Source organism: Betta splendens, chromosome 6, assembly GCF_900634795.4.
Source record: "Betta splendens chromosome 6, fBetSpl5.4, whole genome shotgun sequence".
Taxonomy (NCBI): Eukaryota; Metazoa; Chordata; class Actinopteri; order Anabantiformes; family Osphronemidae; genus Betta; species Betta splendens.
This window is the reverse complement of record NC_040886.2, coordinates 16,523,301-16,547,437: the sequence shown is the minus strand read 5'-3', so window position 1 is coordinate 16,547,437 and position 24,137 is coordinate 16,523,301. Positions and strand designations below refer to the sequence as shown.

At 45.1% G+C, this 24,137-nt stretch overlaps 1 protein-coding gene across 1 annotated transcript in view; it reads left to right on the top strand.

Moving 5' to 3' along the window:
- The first annotated feature begins 9,627 nt into the window (after window positions 1-9,627).
- Window positions 9,628-24,137, top strand: part of lingo1a (leucine rich repeat and Ig domain containing 1a) — a 133,153-nt gene continuing 118,643 nt past the window's right edge. The window contains exon 1 of the mRNA XM_041071125.1: window positions 9,628-9,966. The gene's annotated coding sequence lies outside the window, so the exon portion shown is untranslated. The remainder of the gene's footprint in view (window positions 9,967-24,137) is intronic.

Here is a 24,137-nt window from a genome sequence, read left to right as displayed (position 1 = left end):
GACAGTAAAAGCTGGAATCTAGACAAACAACATGCAGTTTGAATTGTCCCACTCAACTCTGCCTGCGCTTCCTGTAGAACACCAGCATCATAATATGAGCTATTACTGCAGAGTAGACGTCCACAAAGATAAATAGGAGCTTTAGGTCCTGTATGGGTTTAGTTTGAGGCCACGTTGTCCCCTGAGGAAAACAATGTAACTCGTGTGTGGAAGCACAAATTGCATCATGCCGATGTCTTCTGTCCCGGTATCAAGACTCAATCCACGAGGGAGCGACGGAGAGAGAAGCTGCGCCAACGATGGCAGATCTAGACCACAAACGACATGAAGACATGAAAACGTGATACCAAGTCTCTGCTGAGTCTAACATCACATCTGACTATGACTACGGCGTTCAAAGGCTCATATGAGTCGCGTGAGAGAGTTGTCTGGTGGAGGACGTGCAAACGGTTGCAGGGACGAGGTTCAGGAGACGCAGACGTCAACCAGACCAGAGCCACGTCCTCCCTCAGCACAGCTGCAGCTCATGGATCCTCCCAGCTGCTCACCAACCAGATGTCGCTGCTGCAAGAACCCCAATCTGTGCCCAAGAGCTCTGGTGCTAATCTTTGACTCAATGTGTAACGAGCGTAAACCAGCGATTTGGTTTTCAACACATCTGTGCATTTAACAGTAGTACAGTACGAAAATGCATTGTTGTGTGTATTTTTTTTAGCTGAATACCCACACGCATTTAAGATGAGACAATGTGATTCATAAAGGGAATGACTCATCTCCCAAGTGTACGTGTGTGTTTGCCCGCCGTCAGATGTGGCTGCATGTGAAGCAGAAACAAATGCAGCGAATCACTCTGTGGACGGGAGTGAAATCTTAATCCTATTTCCAGTCTGGCTGATGCCGAGGACACACAGGGAATTGCCATGGCTGTCTCCTTGCTTCTTGCTACGACTAACCTGAGCCCCAGTTAGTGAGGGACACTAAACCAGGCAAAATGCACTGTAGCCCCATTATGTCACTTCTCCTCTCGCCGTAATATATTCATGCTACACAATGTTTGTCTGTAGATGCGGCAGGAAATAAACGTGGAGTTCAAGGCAGGTCTGATTCCGAGGTCCAGTTAGCACTTTTCACTGTCAGAGTGATTGTGTTGTCAGTTGCAGTCGTGTGTCCTGTGGCAGAGCAGTGTGGTTCTGTCGTGTTAATTCATCCAAAGCAACGTGAGGAACAGGAAGGCGCGTCGGCCCACTCACCAACAGCATCGCCCTGCAGGAGCTCCTGATCTGCCGCTCAGCCACGCAGCTGCGTGTGGGTCGAGGTGCCGCCTCCGCGTGCGCGCGCTTGGGTTGACGCTAACCTCTGAGTCCTGCATCGGCCACGTCTCCCACCACGGAGCACCTTCATCGAGGCCCGTCTGCCGGCGCCGTCGTCATGACGATCGCCACCGGGAGGGTTGTCGTTTCTTTTTCTTTTTCAAAATAAGATTAAACGGCATTCATTCAAAAACTAGTAAACCTTTAAGTGATAAAAACTGAATTAAATGATACTTGAAACACATTAAATATTAATTGAGCACAGAGCAGAGATTGAGCTATAGCTTCGTCTGAGTATGAAAACTGTATCAAATTAAACCTACAACACATGGAAACTGCTGAGAATCACGTTTTATCTTTACTATTATTGTACAGTAGCGTGTGAAGCCTATGTTCATATGTTGTGCTTTGGGATGTTTGTGTCTGACTAATGCCTCCCCGTGTTCTGAACGGACACTCGCTTCGTCTGCAGGTGCCTGAACAGCTTATCCGCGTCGTGTACACAGTTGGCCTTGTCACTGTACAGCACTGGGATCTGCAGCTGGCAGAACACCCAGCTGGCACAGATGCACTGGTGCATGAAGTGGCATTCTATTGGTGCAAGGCGTTTAAAAGCAGAAGCTGGTTTAAAACAGGTATAAACAATAACCAAACCAGAGAAAATGGTGTCCTCCTGCTGCTGGATCTTCTCTGTACTGTTTTTGCAACCTGACTGGGCTGCAGGCGGTGCCTCATGCTACTAGCAGTGACAAGAACACCAGCAAACACTGGCCAGGTTGATTAACAAGCGTTTTATCTGCTTAGAGCCTTTTGGGCCTGGTGCATAGAACAGAACTCTCTTAGTCCACAGGGTTTTAAAGACCTGACAGGAGATGATGGTAATTAAGAGCGGCTGTTTGTTGGCAGCCCCAGAATTGACTGACGTGTTATTAGCAATGGTGCCCGCCACTAAAAGGGTCAGTGCTCCGGTTTATAGAACAATTTTGTCTGAGGCAGGTGGAAAAATGTCTTATTATGAAGGCGGCAGAAGAAGAATTTCACTTTTGTCTCGGCCAGATCTCGTTTTATATCGGGTATAAATATAGATATTTTAAATTAGATACGGACCCATTTTTATCCAATTTATCATAGTTGAGAGGAAGTGCATTAGTTTGCCAGTAATGTTGTTTCTCAATTTGCACCTCTTTTGGAAGAAGTCACTCATAATCAAGTCAAAGCCAAGGCCAAGAGTAATTTGTCATAACGCAGCCCCAGAATCTTTCTGATGGCAATTTCTGTTCTCCTGAAAGGCCTCAAAAAAGAAAAAGCTTTATATTTTTCCTTTGTTTAATGATTACACCTGTTTGCAGCATGCTAGGGAAATCACAAAGGGCTGAGGTATTGAGTCTGAGTCATGGCATAGAAAAAGCAGTGATGGAGAGCGATAGGCTGATAAAGGTAAAGCAAAGGCAGCAGGTTATAAATGGAGGGAAAAGGTAATATGGCTGCGAATAGGAGTTGTTCAAGCTCGTATTGATCAGGAAACGCTTCCTCTGGCCGCTACAGGGACATATCAAACAGTATATCACACGTCTCAGTTGCCAAAATGTCATAGTTCAGTTTCTCTTAATTGGAGTGATTAAGAAGAACATTTGGCCTGTGAGGATGTCACCGTGAGCGACTGGTGAGTCATCGCTGCTTGCTTTGCATAACCTGGCGTGCCTCCTCAAGAGTTGACTGTCGGCCTCGATCGGGACCTGACATTCAGAGCGTGACATCGGCGCTAAGACGTGTCCGCCGCTCGCACGCCGGCGTCTGTCTTTGATTGTGTCACAGAAATCACCATTTTAATTCGCGCGGCCTAAGCGTTGTTGATGAGGAACTCGTCTGAGTCTGGGGGAAGTCAAAGAGCAGCGCTAATGGCCTGAGCACGCGTGCGGTCAAAGCGCTCGCTGGCCTTTTCATGTGGCGGCTCTGCTGACTTGTTCTTGCATTGTCAAGCCACACAACTTTTGCCCTGTGCTGCAGAACTGCTCGTCCCTGTTTGGCTCACATCGGGCCTGACACCGGAGGTGGGGCAGCGTGGAAATAGCTGCGTATCCTTAAAGGTCAGGCCCAAGTGCTGACTGCGCTGCTTTCCACGTAATGGAAGAACCAAAATCCGAAACAGACCTCAAGTCTGTGCTTTTATGCAGATCAACTGTACGGCCCAGCAGCAGAAGGAGGAAGTCATCTCCTGAGGCGGAGGTGCAGCTGCACAACAGGTCCTTCCGCGGCTCCGGAGGTGCCACTTGGCTCTCAGGCCACAGCTTAATCGGATCGAGCTCCGCCCGCTCCTTAAGTTCTGCGTGTCTGGCGCCGGTGCCTGTTGAGAACATGCATCACACTGAGCAAGAAACAAGTTCAGTCACTGACACGACACCATCTGCACATGCAGGTAGCAATCTGTGCCGTCCTGGCCTGCAATCAGTGACTCCACCACACTGCTCATTGAGTCGGGTCTGCTGTGTTTCCTAAGGACGGACGCTGGCTGGTAAATGCTGGACCCGCTTCTTCCTATAAATTACAGTGGAACGTCTGAAGACAGGGTGAAGGTGAAAAGGGAGAGAGTGGAGTCTAAAGATGTAGTATGTATACTTGTACTACACTACTATACGTGCCGTACTACAACAAAACAGGCTCATGTGCCTGATAATTTGATGCCCCTGATTTAGTGTGGAAGATTTGCTAAAAATCACATTCTAAGCTGCATCATCTGTTTAATCAATTAATATACAAACAATAAATCTAAGTGCTCTGCTGATGCTAGCTATTTATTTGGTGCCATCACTGTGAAAACGAGTGAGCACCGGTTATATTAAGTGGTATGAACCACGTTCGAGGTGGACGACTGTCCAGGAGGCTCCACGTGTGACTGGCTTCACAGATCCCAGACATTTCCCCAGGAGATGCAATTCAAATGGCCTCAGTGAGCAAGTTCTGCACGACTGCCCAGCACAACACAGCGAGAGTGCATGAAAGTGGTGTTAGACGCAAACTTAATATCTCTCGCTCTGGCGAGCTGCTTTAATAGTAGCTGTCCATCCCGAAGAGGACAGACGGGGAGGCAGAAAACAAGAAAACATGCGCCGCCGTCGCCACGTTCCTGTCTGTTTATATTTACAAATGGAGAAGCCGGAGCCATGCTGTGACGGGGACACGCAGGGGTCACCAAATCAAGCCATCGTGCCGTCGTGCGAGGGCAGATCAGCTGTGACGCAAAGCGTAATCTACAGCAGAGCAGCCGCTGGTTGCTAATGAAGGGGACTGGGCCTGTGAGCGCCCACTGGAAGCCTCCCGTTGCATTCTGTGATGAAAATGAGCAACTCTTCAGCTTCAAATGAAGCATCAGAGCTGGGTGGGAGATAAACAAAGGTGACATCACGGCGCATCATCCAGGCTGCCTTCGTCACGCCGCCGCAGATCAAAGACGCGGCGTGTTCCTTTTTTTCGCCATGGCAACCATGACTCTGGCACCGACGGGTGGCGCCGCGTCGAGTGTCTGTTTTGTTGCGCTCGCTGATGAAACGCTGGTGCACTCCTGTGAAACCGGGGCGGACCCGACGCCACGAGGCCGCCACGCGCCGCTGCCACGCTAACGGCGGCGCCGCGCCGCTGCCACGCTAACGCCGGCCTCGTGGGAATCCCGCGCAGATCAGATGATGCGGCTCTTAGTTAGACAAGAACACGAACACGCTCTAACTGCTGCTAAGAAATCAATGAGGCCTCCGTTAACATTTTTCACTCCCGCCGCCACACAGGAACTAAGAGGTTCCTGGTGACAGGCTGTTAACCGTTATTAAAGCCCACACGTACAGGTTGTGTTACAGGAGCAGTTTGCCTGAAACGTCATGTTTCACTTCTGTTTACATGATGCACGTCCCGGTGAGTGACGACTGGGATGCGGTGGTCGCAGCACAGAGGTGCCGTAAACTCATTAATGGAGCTTGTAAACCATAGAGTTTAATAAGCCCTGGACATGCAGCATCATTCATTCAGGAAGTTCAGACTGGGGAGCGTTAGCCTCCTTTCTTTACCAGAAAAAAAAAAAAAAAAAGTAAGTTCAGGTGAGACTGGGGACCGCTCCTTCCTTCACCAGTGACGCATGGCTACAGTCATGACCATGTAATCGTTCAATCATCACATACCTTTCAAACTTTCCACCAAAGTTCATTTCCGTTATGCACCAAAGTAGAAAGCTGTGATTGTGTTATTAATACCAGGAAACATTTGTCAGCTGATGGCATCTGATTTACCTACAGTACATTGATCCCACTGGTTTCTTGGCTGACTGTCATACTAGTGTGTTTGTATGAGTCCACTGTCTGAGTCTTTAAGCTCAAAATCCTGATTCATTAGGCTTGAGAACCATAGATGCAATGTCATGAGACTGCAGATACAGTATGTCCCACGTCGCTCAGTCCTTGCCCTTTAAAACAGTCTCTGCTCTGCCAATATTATTTGCATTGTAAGTCAAATATTTCATTCTAATCCTCGTCTATAATTCTATATTTAATTGTCCTTTCGTGCTTCGCACACACAAAAGTTCAGGTTCACATCCGCCTCAGACATGTGCTTCCTTCCCTCTTTTATTACCTCTGACATTCAGATATTCTTCCTCAGCTGTTGAAATTAGTCTGTGTCAAAAAGTGAAATTACTTATTGAACAGGTAAGACTCAGGGCAGCGAACGAAATAATATTGACTCATGGACTTTTTGTACAGACTGAGAATCCTGAGACTGGGTGGAAATGAACATTTCTGAGTATGGAGCAAGTATTTTTTGACTTCTTAAGCAAAAGGATAGAAAGGTGATGATTATAGTCTCTGTGAGGCTGCATTTGGAAGTTGTCAATGTCTTAGACAGGACGCTGTAAACACAGTTTAAGCTCTAAGCCCGTTTTCAGTTTTACTTTAACCTTAAAGCTCGTACATGCATCATAAAGCAGCTGTTCAGGCTTTTGAAGCCCATCTTCTCACATTTCTGAGGCACTTTAAAAGATACCAACCTGTTTCAGGTTGGTGGAAGTTTTCATTGACTCCCAGCTGAACTTTGAAGAACATTTGTTCCACACAACGCGGGTTGTACGTCGCGGCCCTGATTTCTTACAGTGTGCTGACGTTCAGGGGGGAATTTGAGACGGCATGTTTAACGAAAAGAGGCAGCGGCAGCCACCAGGACCTGCTGTGACAGATACGTAAGGACCCTCAATAATGCAATAAGACCGGCTTCAAATAACCAAACCCGTCCTTTAAGCTGGCATAGGCATAACGTTAGAAACGGATCCAGTGCCCCACACAGCCACACGCCTCCTGCTCTGCTGGGCTCGCCGTGCTTAGACATCATTACAATAAGGAGTGAGGCTTGATCGGCGTGATTGGTTAGAAAGGTCAGATTCTCGAAAAAAGCTTAAGCAACAATAGGGAGGAAAGGCGCCGTGGAGACAATGGGCAAGAAAACCACAACAAGCTGCAGAACAAAACAAGTGAATTACGGTAATTAAAATGTTTATTCTTGTTGTTGAAATATATTCTACTGTCTGCACCTAAGATACTGAGTTGCTGTTGGCAGCTCTCCACAAAAAGGTCCTGGTACAGTCTTGACTTTGCAGTGGACCAGGTAGTTTTCGCTGTTATTTAAATTCCCAGTCCTGTAAGACAGATAGCTGCCTCCAGTGAGGGAACTCTGTGGAGGAGCCCTGAGAAAATACATTAACACACAGTCACTGTACGGCACAAAAGGGAATGATGGATGGCCTGTGAGATAGCAGCCTGTAAACGAGCAGAGAGGCCCTGGTAAATGGAAAGAGAAAAGAGCAGGAGACCAAAGTGAATAAAGATGGCGACGACGAATATGTGGGTCATGGAGCCTGCAGTGAGCTGTCCCTCAGGCACGCACCCTGATAGAAGACTTTGAAGAACTTTAAAGATGGATGTCGCAATGAAGACAGCAGACTTGGCTCACACAGAATATTGAGGGATCTATTTCAAATAGTTCAGACGGAATTAAGATGGAAGCAGGGAGGTCCTGGCCAGACTCATCATCTCTTCAAAGAGTGCTGATCCAAGATTATTGGCCAGGTTTCCCAGTACTCGAGTTAAAGTGATCCAAAAGCTGGGGTTGAATCCTATCACTGGATGTATGGACCGAGAAGACCAATGGCCGGTCACAGTGTTGCGCCGCCCGGAAACCTGTTGAGACCTGATTACCGTCCATTCGCAATAATTTCACGGTCTATTTTGTCTGAGGAGTAAAGAAGCCAGCGCAGCGTCTCCAGTGAGCTACGATTCGCAATTAACTCCTCTGATTGCAGGAGTTCCCTGAGAATTTATAAAGAATCGTAATGTTTAATAGATTACTATCAAAAACACTAAAGAGTGATTTCATTTTGGATTTAGGTTTCCCAGTTTTGCCGTCACTTTGAGAATGTGTTTAATTTCATACTCGGATCCCGACGGGCTGAACACACCTGAACATAAACTGCTCATCGGGACGTTTCCCTGCAGACAAGGCTGCTGTGAGATGATCACGTGTGACGCGTGTTGCTCATCGCATTGAAAGCGCGTTAAAGCAAAAAAAACTGCCCCCACAGGAAACGCTGCGTTTGGATTCTGGATGCATCAACATCTCCAGAGACGTGGCGGCTCGTGAACGGTGCAGCTGAACAAAAAAAAAAAACAGCCATGTTCAAAATTCAGGGCTTGTTCACTGAAACTGATAAGGTTTTTGGGTCCATGACAAAATCCTAATGGAAAGTCATGCCTCTCAACTTGCAGCTGGTGAATGTGTTACACCTGTTCCTTTTCCATATTAACTATTATTACTGGTGCTGGCTGTGCAGAGCAGCGTTGCCTCTGAAGCCAGGATTGGGGTCAATTCACTTTGTGTGAAATCCAGTGTTTCAAAAAACTGATTTCTTGACATGCATAATGTTGCTATTACTGGAAACGGCTTGCTCATGAAATCATAACTTTGGGAAGCCGTATTGTTTTAAAATCAGCATGTGCAAAGGAACAATCTTCCCCAGCTCACATTAATCTCAGGGTAATCACAGCACATTAACGAGGCGTCTAATTACAGACGCCCCTGCAGGACTTTTTAAATGACCTCTCTAGGGGTTGAGCTCACCTGCCGTCAACCGCCCCGTCATGATCTCAATACATTATACCCGTCTCCCGTGGTTATACAGGCATTCGTAGCTCAAGATTTATTAATCAGGGTGTTTGTGTTCCTGACGGAACCTTCAGGGCTTTTGTTAATTATGATTGTCTATCAGTTAAAGCACAGAATTGAAGCCACGCTTTTAGTTTAACTATGCAGGTCATTCACATGAAGCACAATATGATTGAGCGATACTGTCTCGCAGGAACAATGTTTAATGTTAAACGTTGAAGGTTCTGTAACTAATTTCATACCGTTCTCTGAAGGTTAATACCTCTGGACACCTTCACTTCTTTCCCGTCTTGTCCTCGTTCTTGGTTTCCCCCCTCATAGATGACCTTCTGCAGTGAAATCCCTGCAGTGGCTGCAGGGATTTCTGTAACTTCAGTCTCAGCTTGTGATTCAGCTGAACCTTTCACACCAGGTGGCAGACGGAGCTAATGTACCTACTGTAATGCTAATGCAGAGTTCAGATAAAGAAGCACTCTTAAATGCTCCTCGCTCGCAGCAAATTGTAGCTTGAAATGATAACAGCAAGTCAAGACTGAATTTAGTTCTGCGTCATTTAATTAAAAGCTTTTTTGGGGAACTGGACACAAATGGTTGCCAGAGTTTAGATACAGTAGCCAGATATGGAGGCCATGGTTATCACAGGCCTTTGGACATGGAGCTACTGTATTTGAGACCCACGCCTGCAGAGAGCAGCGATCAGAGGACACTCACTATGTTGCATTTAAACATGACCCTGCAGATCTTTTGTGGGTCCATTTCTCTCCCTGTGTTGTCTTCTTTCTGTAGCAATCTGATTCTGCACAACATTAGAATATTGTCTTTCTTTATTTACAATGTACTTTGTAGTGATGTTCCATTTATTATATATTTCTTTCTTCTATTTCTTCTATTTATTTATATATTGTATTTCATTGTGATGAATGATTGGTTTCACCGTATTGTTGTGATATGCATTGACAGTGATTAAAACATTTTGTATGTGAAGTGTGAAGAAAAGTTTATCATATGTTTATGAGCGACAAAGACCCAGATATATTTAATTTCCTATTATTTTATGATTCTTTGAATGTAACACGGGATAGAGCGACAAAGCAGACGGAGGGAGAGACAACCGGAAATAGAGAGAACGAGGAGCGGGAAGGAGATCGCGAAGGACCGAGGAGTTCACAGACACGACTGCAGAGAGAAAGAGAGTTTTATAGTTGCTTAAAGTTATGTCCAGTAAGAAAAGACAACTGCATAGTGATCCAGTGGATCACCGGAGAGCTGGTGAACGACCAGCGCTGCGAGGGAGTGAGTTAAACTGGGATTTCAAGGACGAAAGAGTGGATTTTAAGCTAACGCTAGCATTAGCATCCTCGCTCTCGTGAGCGGCAAGAAAGCAGACGGACATTCAGCACTCAGGTGCGTGGAGTCGCCGGGACGGTGGAATTCCGGGTACAGAAGTCCTGTGTTCTTCGTGATGGTAAGAGCACAATTTATTAACAACAAGACAGCTTCAGTGGATATAGGCTCCAACACAAGCGTGAATGAAACTCTGACACTGCACAGAGAATAACTGTTGTTCATAAAATATTATTTAATGTTTTGACTGGGTACATTTACGTTTATTTAATACTTCGAACTGCAAGGTACTTCATACTGCAAAGTGAGTGTGTATTGTGCTTGCACTGTAAATATACAAAAGGCAAAAATCATAGTTGACCCTAGGCAGTTTTTTTGTACACATGTACATAGTTTTATGTACATTGGAATGTCTCTTTTGTCCCTTTTGTTATTTTAACGTTTGAAAGGACATGATACTCTAATATTAGTTATTCTCTTATCATAACGAGCCAGGTAGCAAAAGGGTTAAATTTGCTGATTCCTTCCCATCCTGAAGACCAGCCCAGATGTCATTGATGGTTCCGCCAGACGAACCCTGTGTTGGGGTCACGGCCATAGATTCTAAAGGCTTTGGCCTGAGGAGCGAGGCTGCACCCAGTAATGGTCAATATGCAGCTGGAGACTCTGTGAAATCAAAGGTTTCACAAACAAATGGCTACAAGCGTTTAACTGACCCGATCCTTTTATTTTATGTGATGCAGTAAAAACGTCAAACTGTTTTACTTTCAAGCTTTGGCTTTTGTTTGTTTAATGTCAGAACAGAGAAAATCAGTTTGAGACCGCGAATGTTATGACAAGTGTCAAAGTAGGTAGGATGAAAAGCTGAGCGGCTGGACTTAAACATGAAATGAAACCAGCTGAATGGGAAGTAATGCACAAAAGACAGAAGATGTGATGGTACATTTCTATCAAATCCTTGTATTAGATGATTTACTCTGAATGACGTTAAATCAGCTTGAGGCCTGTGTGTTCTAAGCCAACTGTTCTTTCTTGTATTTCAATTCTCTATTCTTTTACGAATTAATTATCGTGAGACCATATTTCAGTGTCTGTTAGCGTTGGTCCTATTTTTTTTTTTTTTTTTATTTTATTGCCAAAAAAAGAACAGAGCTAATGAAACTCACTAATGGTCAAACAACTGTGAAAACAAACAGCCAGTTTGTTTCGAAACACCCACCAGCGTGCAGTTTGTGTTCACAGCCCCCTACTGATAGCTGGAGGCTCATGCAGCGCAAAAATCTCAGAATCCTCGCTGTGCCATCCTGCAAATAGCTCCAAAGAGGGCCGCTAATGATATCTGCTTTGTCTATGCAGCGCCCGTGTCAAAGGCAGTGTTCAATGTGAATGTGTAGTATTTAAGTGACTAATTCCACAAACGTAAAGATGCCAGATGACCATATTGACATCAGTGTTTACTCTACCATTATATAAGGTAATTCTGGGTTACAGAACCACACCCCTTTTTTCCTCTACTGGCAGAATGGATTGACCTATCAACTAAAAGGAATGCACGGAATATTGTGGCTTTAATGGAGACACACAGTCATAAGACCTTTAGGAAGAAACCTTAGGGTGATGACTCTTTTGCTGGAATTGGAGCCCATGACGGCGACGAGACAGATCGCTGTTGCTTTCCGCCGGAGATGAAGAGAAAAATGGCAGAGCAGGATACCTCTGTTCAATCTGCTGTGCCCTCAAGACCCCGCCGGTCCCCGCTGATGAATTTAGCCATTATCAAAGGTGAGGGGTCTGCTGAGAGGGGTCTCAGATGAGGGACGGGGATGAGGGATCGGTGGGCCGGGCGGCCAGTATTTGGAGCTGAATGACTGGAGGGAAATAAAGCAGCGGCCACGCCCACATAATCTTATTCCAATAATTGGAATTCCTGGAGAGTTGTTAGAGCTGTTAGGGGCAGGGAAGAGGCGAGTAGTAGCTAGGCAACCACCAGTATTCCATCCATCCTTAATCTAGTAGGGTCATTATCATCCCTGAACAGGTCAGTGAGTTTTCATTTAAAACAGCTATGTTGACTGATTGACTACAAACTCTGTCTTTTCTCTAATAACCTAATCTGATTAATACTTCCTTAATTGATTTAGTTATCGCATCCCAGACTGTGACTTATCACTGCACTCTGCTCCAGTGGATAAGTTGTTATACATTTACCCTCTTGCACACAAACCACTTACACTGATTATGTTATGAAACAAAAACTATTCAGTGTCACTGCATTGTTATTTAAACTCACTGGAGGGGTTTCGGCTTCAAATGGCCACAGAAACATTGTGAAGGTTCCCCTGCGAATTTCAGATTTGCAGGTTCCACCTCAAACTGACTATTAATGAATGATGAGAAAATAAATTCCACGCGTGCATTCACCAGCACACGCGCAACCTCAGCCGCCCACGTGCAGAGTGGAGTAAATCAGTCGCACACCTACACAGGTGATGGCACAGCTCTGCTCACTTAATCCCACGGTAAGATATGGGCTGCTAATCAGAGCGTGTGTGCTTCATCAAATCAGCAGTTAGGACTGTCCCCGGTGGGCGGCTGCTCGCGCTGCGCTGCCGTAACTCACAGGACACAGGCGTTGGCCGCTCCGCTCCACTCGGCTGCGTGTCGGCCCATGACGACTGGTGCGCGGTGGCGGTGGCGATGGGAGGCGGCGAGTTCTCAGACCTCACGTTCACAAACGTCTGCTAAGCACCTTTCCACCCTTCCTCTTGCGGTCGTTGAATAATTCTCCTTGGAGAGAGAGCGAGGGCTTGATTCACAGGTCATGGCAGCGCCTGTCTCCGCTGTCGTATTTCATAGCCTCTGCGGTTGAACTGCGGACTGCACAGCGAGCTGAGGTTAGAAGCAAAGTTAAAGGTTCATGTAGGGTTGGTGTTTCATCAGGTGCCACCGGGAACCTTGGTTACTTCATTTACCCAGTTGTTAATAATAATAATAATAACAATAATAATAATCAGAATTACATATTCTCAATAGGCTCTGTAACAAAACTCTTTATCTTTGATACTGTCTTTTATGTTGTAATATGCATCGTTATGTTTGCTGGATGTCAGCAGTCTTTTAAGATCTTGACGTTGGCTCTGCTTCAACGGTGCCTAAGCACCACACGAGTCACTGTTTCCATGATGAACCCTCTCTTCTCTCAGTCTTTTCAGTCTTTGTCCCAGTGTTTTGGTGATGTTTTTGTTTTTTTACGTAAAGGTGTCATTGTGTTTTAGAAAAAGCCTGAGTCCTTCTGTAATTGGGCTTTGTAGCGTAGTCGTATGTGACAAACAGCTTTGCTCCTGTCCAGAAAACAACCAAAGCACATACAGCACTTCTACTGCAGAGTGACACGCTTGTCCCTTTTCACAAACACCGCCACCGTGGCTTGTCTGCGTTTGTACCAGTGACGTAATTGCAGCTTCATCTTTCACAAGAATCATGACTGAGCCTTAAGCCTTTTAAAATGGGACCGGTGGACCGGAGGCAGAGAGTCACGTAACAACGCCACGATGACATTTAGTCACCTGCAGAAAATGATAAAAGTTAAACCTCCAATGAGTCTTCATTCAACACATTAGCATCTTTAATCTAGAATTTGGTCGCGCTGCAGGAAGTGACTCGTTGGTGACTGGCTCACCTCTGTGAAGGAAGTGGAATAAAAAAAAAATGTCTGCTTCTCTGATCCCCTTCATGTGATGCTACAGGTTGCAAGTGCTTATGTTCCACCGATGAGCTCGAGCTTCACCTGTTGAGTCACTAATAGCTTTATAATGTCTCCATCATTTTCCCTTGAATAGAAGATGTCAGCTCGACAGTGTCATTACAGTTCATGTGTGATAACAGTCCCCGAGGCTTTGATAGCACGCTGCTGAGTGAGATGGTGACAGAATCTAAAGCCTCTTGCTTGGCATTCCTTACAATCACCTCCGTCACTCTGCCCCTCCTCCATAATTTGACTCGGGGTTGATGGAGGGCTCTACCTGCTCAGCAGCCTCAGTGGCTGCAGGCCTGTTTCTAATTCTGCTCAGGTTGGCACAAAGCCAGGGTTCAGCATTTCAGTGTGTCTTTCTGAGACAGATGTTGTCTTCCTACTCAGGTTTTCCCCGAGGTGCAATTTAAAATGACATTTTTAACTTCTCACACTGCATCCACATTTATTTTCAGTTAGGGCCCATGTTTTCCCCACAGCTGAAGCACCTACATGGAAACTAGGTGAGCTGGGAAGCACCCTTGGGGACATGGGGGATTGTTTGGGGAGAGGGGTTTTGGCCTGTTGAATTCTTGCAGTGAAGACCTCAAGACGTCTGCGTTCAACCACTGTCTAGTTGGTGAACAATATGTCTTAAATGCTTTTATAAACAATACATTATTCAATGAAATGGTTAAATCTTTCTATTTGCTTGTGGATGTCTAAACTGCAGCTGCTGATTCTTTTTTTTACATCGACGCTGATCTGGGAAACAAAACAGAGTGGATTTGAAGTTTTTGACCACAACAATTTGAATGAGGAAGCAGGTTTGGGAACAATAATGACACCTTCTGCGCTGAATGACAGTTTACGATCCAATAGATTCATCACATGAATACAGATCTCTCAGCCACACAATGTGCAAATTGATAACATTCACCATCCGCATGCAAATGCTCAATCCCATAGTTTGTTTGCATACATTATTTGTGGAGTCAGAATTAAAAGGCAAGCAGTCATTATTTAAACGTGGTAATCTTAGAGCTATGATCACTAACGGCTTCTTTATTTACCTATGCAAACACCATAGCCGTGTTCAGCAATTAGCACACCCCTGTGCTCAGTTAATGAAACCATTTGCATTTTAATGGGCAATTCAAATGTAGTTAGTTAAGCAAAGAGCTAAAGGAAAATAGCTATTAGCCGTCCAACCCCTACCTTCCAATCAACAAATTATAACAGAAGAATAGAAATCATTCCTTCGTTGGTGCTGACTAACCACCTGGCTTCAGCTTGTTTTAGCTTTGAGTAGGAGTCTGTTCATTATTTGTGAGAGTGCAAGAAATGCAATAAACATCCTATTCATCATTTGCTGTTCATCATATTAGTCTGACAGGGAAAAAATAGCCTTTTGGCTTTTCTGGCACAAAAAAGAATTGGGTACAATATGTCCACATTTGCAGAATCAGATGTTTGCAGGACATGAAGCACTGCTGAGTGAGACAGTGAGCAGCCCCAGAAATCAACAGCCTCCAATGAATGGATGTAATTAATTTATTGACTGAAGGCTGGACGAGACTGAGACGGAATGACAAAATCAAGGTAAAACCTTGTGACAACCTGTTTATGATGTGCCAGCTTGGATTTGGATCAAAGCCTTGATCAGCTCCACGAGGGCCGGTTTTGGCCGAAACGTAATGGCTCACCCTGGCCGCATGCTTCTGGAGAGGCTCCGTCTCAAATACAGAGGCATAGCCTGAACTCAGCACCGCAGCCAAATCCTCGCACTGACTAGAAGACACGAGTCTCCCTCATCTTGGACCCGAGGAGGTTACGAAAAGTTCAACCCGTCCCTGGACACACGAGGCCAACAACCTGGAAATAAGCAAGTGTGACTGTTTAGAGGAACCAGGGGAGTCGACTGTGTGAAACCACTAACTAACAGAGGACACTTCACTTTGCTTTTCACTGTATTATAGTAACTTAACGAGCAACAAGCCAGCTTTGGAGACACTTCCTCATTATAGTCTGTGGGCACTATGATTGAGGTGGAAGCGATGTTTTCTGTATTCAAGTGGCTGCATCCAGTAACTAACAGTAATAGTGTGAAACATCACAGCCTGAGACCAAGTCTTATGTTTCTGATTGTGGTATTAAAATCAGGTTGCTGCTCCCTTCGAAGCTCGGCCCTTTTTTTAGGACAAAACACAAAGATCGCTATCTGACCTAAATCTTAACCCTCATGGTGTCTGCAGCGGCGCGGCTCCACTTTCGAGGGAGCGCTCGTCAGCCACGGTGATGTAACCGCTACCCGTTCTCCGGCTGTGACCGCAGGCTGTTTGCTGTAGACTCCCCAGGAGTGAGTTACTAAGAGCGCGCGATGAAACCGGAGCTGAAGGCCAGTTAGGGGAGCGGAGCCACAAGTTACCGACGCTTCTCATTCTGTCAGAACCGATTAATCCTGATGGGAAACAATTCTTCAACCGTGATTCCCTGAAAGGATGAAGAGTCTCGGTGGAACTTTTTTATCATCTTTTGGGTCGAGCACTAAATTCAAAGTCATGACTTGTGTGACACGCAGATGTTTCCAAGGGGCGATGACTGGGCGCGTTCATATTCTATTCTACCTCTGCTTCTTACCATGCCATTATTGTTTTTTTTTTTGTTTGCCTCTGTGCCTCACTCTTCCTCTCCCCCCTTCTCCCTCATCTCTCATTCTCCCATTTTTAGTTACAAACGCTAAGTCAGCTGGATTATTTGTGCAGCCCTTTTAAAGGAAAGCCTGCTTCATTCCTTGTGACATGTCATTTGTTTTGTTTTTGTGGACTTGCACAAATGCTGATGCTCTACTTCTGGGCCCAGCCACGCAACACAAGCATTCCAAGCAGCCTGTTATAATAATCGCCCTCGTGTAGACTTCATTAAGGTTTTAATTAATTCTCCATTTAGGTCATGCGTAAGTTGGAGCCGATTGAGCTGTGGTCGAATGAGACAAAATCTGGCCTAAAATAGCAGCTTGCTTCATTTCATGTGTGTTTAAATGTGATTAGTTCTGGTAAGAGCAGAGGGTTGTGCTCAGAACACATGTACCAAAAGCTGATTCTCACCTGTCTCATCTCATCCATAACTTCCCAGACTGATAGCTACAACGCCAGCACATTGCAAAGTCTTCAGAGGTTATTTCCTCACTCTGCGTCAGAGACATTTGGTATTCATGCTGGTTCGGAGCGTTCCCCCAGGCTGTTTCTGGCACTCAGCTGAAGCCCCACCCCCCAAAAAAAAAACTTTTCTGTTCCTGCAGGGGGGTCAGAGGTCAGGTTTGAAGGATGCAAAACATCCTTCCTGGAGCTGGTTGGGATGTGAACCTAGCTCCTGGACACTCCAGCACTGCAGGACAGGAGCCGGGACTGAGTGACGCTTTGACGCTTTAATTTGGAACTCTCCCTGTAGTAAAGACCTGACACCACCGGAGTTGCTGTGTACTGGTGAGCAGACAGCATTTTGTTTTATACATACGTAGTAATATGACTAGAATAAAGCACACACAGTGATGCTGTTGTTTGTCAGTACTGTTACTCTTTGAAGTCTGAGGTAATTTTCTTCAGACACCTGTCAAGAAATGCTCTGTTCATGTTTTTACACAAAAGTAGAGACTTAAAATAAATGAATGTCTTACTCACCCCAACAAAGAATTAGCAGAATTCCTTCACAGTAAAATATCAGACTCATGAAAATAATTTGAGGACTGACCATCACCGAAAACAGAAAAAAACTAAGCACATTTCTTCATTTATATGGGTGACAACGACAAACAAATATCAGTGCGTTTGCTCATTTCCTGTCTGGCCCACAGAGTAAATGACTGAGGCTACTATCAGCCGCGCGTTGGGTCAGATCAGTTAGTGTGTGTGTTTCTTTGGGTAATTCTCTTAACACTTATCTCCGGTTTGATTTGTTGCGTGTCATTGGGGCATTTCATCACGCTTTCCTTTGATCACCAAGTGTGGCTCTGGGCTGAAAGTAACGCTGGATGCCAGAGATCCACAGCTGTAAGTCTATGTCTAATTCACTTCCACTCCCACTCCACTGGTCTGATGCTGGTTGACAATTTAATTGAAGAAATGCTAAAGGAGTCGAACAGAAATTGGATCCACTGGCTTTACCAAATGTCTGGTGCTCATGCCCAGACGACCTCTGTCATCCTTGGACCTGTGTTCGAGGAGCTCACATCAGATTGTCCTTTATGTTCCCTCCTGTCTGCAAGTGGAGAATAGTTTGTGACAACTTATCAGGCCTGAAACGGCATCTGTAATGGCGGATTAGCTGTTGACGCTGCCTTTCATGAACACCTCAGAGGGGACTGGCATTGTATTTAATGAAAGATCTAATCTGTAGCTGTGGCAGTGGCCGGTTGTGGCTAACTTTGACTTTAAGAAGCAGCCGCCAAACTGTCAAATATCACATTACTCCTCTCATTTTAGCATAGCTAGATGGATAGATATTTAGGTTCATCTTACCGTAGCTGTAAACACAGTAGAACAGTAGAACAGCCGTCCTGGGGCCCGAGGCTCCAGATCACATACTGTGCAGATATAATACCCATCTATCATCCACTTGAAAGACCTGAGCTAAAATCAACAAAGCTGTGTCCTCAGTCAATGTCTGCTTCAGGTGATAATTCCAAGTAAGTTTATTTTAAAAGCAAAGTGAGAAGAAGATAGAAGAAACATTTTCAGTGTGATCAGGTTGACTTAGTTGTTTAGATGCTGATCTGTGTTTGTGGCTGGAGGATTAGAATCGATCAGCTAATGTAAAAGACTTCAACTTTTATTAGTCGTGTTAGAGATTGTAAATTGCAGCGTGTCTCCAGCTGAAGTCCGAGTCCTGTAAACATAAACTGTGTTGTCTGTTTGAGAGACCTTGAAGACCCTGTGCTTGTGTTTGTGCAAAGACCACGTCCACCTCTGAGAACCCTGTACATCCAGCAGGAGCACGTTCGTTGCCGGTCCGACAACGCTTCATTTCACACCCACACTCAGCGGCGATGGAAGAGCAGTGACATCTTATCTTGAGGAAACGCACCTTGCTGAAGGTCCACAGACTGATAAAATGCTCCTGCAGGTGTCACAGCCCTTCATAAAATATGATTTCTTTTCTATCCTGACCCTTTGTCTTCCTTATTACCTCCTTCTCTGTGTTTAGTTCAGAAGTGTGTGAGTGCTGTTCAGTGATTGCTGGCACAGAGCTTCAATTAGTCAGGCTTCTGAGATCTGTGCAGGGGCTTCTTAATGATGGAGAAATAATTCTGTGAAGAACAGATCCTGCATGTAGCACAAATGAGGTTCCGATCAGTGGGTGGCTACTCTGAAGCACATCTCAGTGTGTGTATGTACCTTTGCCCATCACTGACTTGTTTTTTAGCGGACATCTGTAATTGGCAGTTGCATAAGCACAAACTCAACAAACTATAAATGTTGCCTTCGTTAACTATAATGTCAAGTTTACAGTGAAGTCACCGAGATCAACTGTATAAATGGGAACAAAATGGGTCATACTGCAGATGATGTGACTCGTCGTCTCCTTCGTGCTCTTCTAGGCTCACTGCTCCTTTCATGGGAAACTCATGAGCCCATTTTTCAGCGTGTGATAGAAATGTGCCAACATTAGACAGCATCACTTTCTCCGGGACTTAATTCCTGCCTTGCTGAAAGCTGTTTATGTAATTACCCATTCTTTCCCAAAAAACGGGATGAGGGAGCCTTGTGTCTATGGGAGTGAGGGTGGGAGTGTTTGAGTGTGAATGAGGGAGAGGGAGGGAGATTGAGAAGGGCGAGTAGACTTAGACAGAGAAGTTAAATATATGGCATGAGACAGGCAGCCTGCAGCAGGGGACCAAAGTTAATGGTTTTATGTGCCACCGGCTATCTGAGACTGCAATGAGAGTGGGGGAAAAAGAAAACAAAGCCATAACTGCTGAACATAATTTAATAATTTAGGATAATAAATATTTGGAGGAACTTAGTCTGCCACCATTTAAATTGTGGATGGAGCATTATTACACAGTGATGAGTGTTCAGTGATCTAGTGACTAGATGGGATGATTGAAATTCAAGTTAAATTGCAAAGCGCCGCTTTGTGCAGCCATTTAGTGGCAAATTCACTGCACAGATACATTTTATATAAAAATTGATAGTTATTCAAAGCATGAGTGTTAGGTGAGTTATGAATTCACCGTCGTCATGCTATTTTCATCCAGCACGAAGAAATTATAGAAATTATTCAGTAGCTCTGTCTCCTGTTTGATCAGACTGAAGACTCTGTGGAACCCTCATCCTTTGGGGACCTCAAAAATCGACTTAATTTATCTGCACTTCATGCAAAAATAGCTTTTAACATAATAATAATAATAATTTTAGGATGAAGTTTGTTGCTAAGTTTGTCTTGACTGTTTATCTTCACCCTTGAGGCCAATTTTGTTTGCTGGTTAAGAGCATTAGGGCTCATTATCCAAGCCTGGAATTACTTTTGTTCCACTCCAGGATCCTCCCCACTGCCTCCGTGGAACCTGATTTTCTGCCTGCGTGGAGATTGGTCACTGTAGGTGCCGAGTATCACTTCAAGGCAGAACATGGGGATGAATAGAGGAAAAGCTCCGCTATTTTAGGAGAAACAGGCAGTAATGACAAATAATGACTCTTTACAATCAACAGGTCAAATCAATAGTGACCGACTCTGGTGTAAATGCGTTTGAAGAACACACTGATAAAAGTGGCTTGGAACAGGATCTCGGTGCAGCGGAGACATGTCAGGATCACACACAGATCACACTGGGGGTTGGTGTGGACCTAATCAAAGTCGCTGCAAGTGGCCGAGCAAACAAACACAGCTCTTTGATGTAAGACTGGCTTTTTTTCCGCTGCTGCTATTGAGATTAAGGAAAACGAGGTTGCTTTCATGCCTTTGCAAATATCATCATGTTAGGAATTAATTTTCCCTCGGCCGAAGATGCAATGAATAATAAATTGGCAGAAAAGTTTCCCATCTGTGAAGACGGGCAGAAGCAAGAATCTCTTAGGGGGAAGCTTTAAGGCTGTGAAAAGTCTTAGTTGTTGAGTTGTAGCAAACTGTTTAAGTATTAGATACGTGGCGTCTGATAGTGAATAATGCTGCTGTCACCTGTACCTGTTGATTAGGCCACAAAGCAGCATCTGATACTCACGTCCGCTGCTACGGCTTCATGGCTCAACTCTTAAGCTCAGCTCGTGTGGTTCTATTGTAGAACAGTCATTGGCAGAGACACTCGTCTGCCACGCGTGTTGATCACCTTCTTCTCCACTAACGCGGCTCAGCGGCAGCACGTCTCACCGCCGGCTGCTGTACTGCAGCACAGCGGGGCCTGACTCGGCACAGCAAAACATCTGTGGCATCCATCAGCTCTCCTGACATGACTTTGCATTGGAGCACAGTTTAATCACTGCAATCCCCGACCCCCCATCATGCAGTGACTCATCCTGCCTGACTGAGACCTTCTCTCCACTCAAATTACATCGCTATACTACCATGTAATTCCCTCGCGTGGAAGGCGGATCAAAATGTTTTCTGTTGTAAGATATTTTTACCCACAACCATCCCGAGTGGTAATTATAGCAAATATTCATACATTAAAATCCAGCCCTCAGTGCAGCAGGCAGTAATGGTTCCACCATCACAGTGGTACTACCTCCACACGTGCGTTCCCACTTATTATCCTCAGCTGAGCTCTGAAAATAAGCGTAATCATCAATAAATGTAGAGGATGGATATGCAGCGAATGATAATGAAAGCCTGGCAAGAATATGTATATAAACTCAAACAGGTTGATTAGTTAAATGATTAATTACCGACACTATCAATAGGGGCTGAAATTAACCATTTTGTTCCTAATTATACTACAACGAGCAGGTTATGGGTTAAGAGCATTCTATCTAAAGTCAACATCTGAAGGGTCATCGTTGTTTCCTCAGTAAAATGCACTCTGCCTTTTCATTCACTTGGATAAAAGGAAGCTAGAAACTGTTTTAAAGGAAATCATCAGCCATTTGTTCAACAATTATGAGTCAGGAATGAAGGGCTTTAAGTCCTATAAGATTCACCCTCTGGGGAACATGAATTTCTGTTCAGTGGCAGCCCATCCACTTGTTTAGATGCTAATAGTTATACGTCAAAATATTTAGTTGCATTATCTGTAAAATACCTGTAGTAAAACGGCAGCAAAGGGAATTTTAATGAGCACCTGAGGGTTGAAGACCTAGAGGTGTAATAATGAAACTCTTTTGTAGGATTGGGGCAGATTTGTTACTGTGCCACAATAAGTTCACAGTCAATCCTGAGTAGCGGTGTCAAGAAGTGGATCGTCACCACCTTCCACCGAGTCGCACACATTTGATTAGCCCCTAATTGCTGTGTGAAACACGGAGTGAAAGGAGCGATAAGGATTTGACCGCGCGGCAAGAAGCCTGACGTCGACTGTACAAAAGCAATTTATCCAAGTCTGTCAATCCGCCGCTAACAAAGTGTAATTACTGCTGAAAATCACCCCATCTCTGGCATGATTGTTTATTGAGCAACCGGTCTGCACTTCTCCTTCCAGCCTGAGGCAGTGGAAGGACTGGAATCAATGTCCCGTCTCCAGCGCACATACAGTACGGCGACTCCGCCCCGCGTTCAGCGTTCAGCGCGAGCCGCAGGGAGAATCCAATTAACGCTCTGATGGCGTTGACTCAACTGATACGCTGCAGCAGCTAAAGCAAGTCTGTTTCAACTATCCTAGGTGTGAGCTTCCGTCTTATCCGAGAATGAAATATTAACCTGTGGACCGGTGGCTAAGTGTTTCATAAATATTCCATGGTGTGAAGGAAGTAATTGCTTCCTCCATCTATAAGGGCTGTCAGCCGGCCTACAGCTGAGCGAACGGCTCTGCCAGCGACGACGGCGAGACTCACAGCAGAGGATTCGCTCAGAACGGCTGGCGCTGGCTCACTAGTTCCTAGTTGTAGTTATTTTCCAGAGAGCAACGTACCTATTACTGCATGTGGCAGCTGAGAGATTTATCTGCGTCCTTTGAAAATATCACCGGTTCTGAGTTTTAGTCACTCTGAGGGTAACTTACAGGTTGTGTTAAAGACTGGGCTTCTGTTTGAAAGCTGATAAAGAGCTCCTTGTCTCATGGCCCAGTTAGTCTGACTCGTCTGTTCAATACGGAGGATCAATACGTCTAATATAAGTGAAGTTTCAATTATATTAAGGCTCCAAAAGCATTCTTTTAAAGGTTTCCTATTTGTCTTCATCTCACCTTTGGTGAACTAAAATCAAACGATAAAGTCTCTGATGGATTAGAGAGCTCCATGCCTTGTTGTGGATGGAAAGCGTGTGTTACAGTGCAGCATGTGCACAGTGAGGCCTTCTCCTTTATGGCGCTCAGTGACGTCCGACGCACAGACGCAGCTTTGATACAAGCGTGTCTTTGTGAAATGCCCATTTAAGCGCCCGCCCTGATGGCGTGTCCACATCCGTGGCAGTCGTCCATTCCAGGGGCACTGATGCGCCTCCATAGAGGAGCTGTCTGCATGATCCTTTGGATCCTGGGCTCAGAGAACCTGTCACTCAGCTGATCACAAACGGGCTTCCACTGTCTTTGATCCATCTGAGCCTGGGTCAGGAGAACTCGGCTGTACAACCAAGGCCGTTTGGATCTACCCATCATGACAGCACCAACGTCTGCGGCTCAGCTAGATTATCGCTACACGGTGGAAACAGGTGTTCCTTTTGCTTCTATACGATGAGACTCCTGAATCTTGCATTAAAGCATAAAAACATTTCTTACAAACACAATTTGTATCATGGGATTAATTTTTTGTTGCTTTGGATTTTATTGTCTACTTTTTTCTACATGCATCATAAACTACTTTAATTAAAATGTAAATTCGCACAGTTAGATTAAGACAGACCTGAACTTCAAAGTTTATCACACGATATCTTATCCAACAAATTATTATACAGTGTATGTTAAGGTTCGAACATTTAACATTAACTAAAACAGGAAAACCACAAATGTAATAATTAAATTAATAATTCAAGCCGCACACCAAACCAGATGTGTTTATTATCCCCTCGTTCTGCCGTCTCCGTTCTGTATATTATCTGAAAGGCATCAGCACCGCAGCATGTTCAAACTTTGCACAACTCTGCAGTTTTGTAACCAGCAGACGGAGGCTGAACTTTCGGATGGAGGGGATTATGGAGCTGGGCACAAATGTCTGTCGGAAGAAAGGCTCATCGGCGTCAAGCTCTTACGCCGCCGAGGGCCGGAGTAAGAGCTCATCCTTCTGTGGAGAATTTTGGATCCACATCCAGTTGTGTCTTTTATCTTCCCGCTTGCAGATGCCGCCGTCAACGTGAGGATGGCTATCTGAGCCCAACACAATATCTGGTCTCACTTCCAGGCTTTGCGTCTGATGTGTGTGGATGTGTGATTTGCCACAAATAGCAGCGCATGGGCCCGGCATTAGAAGCACCTCTCACCA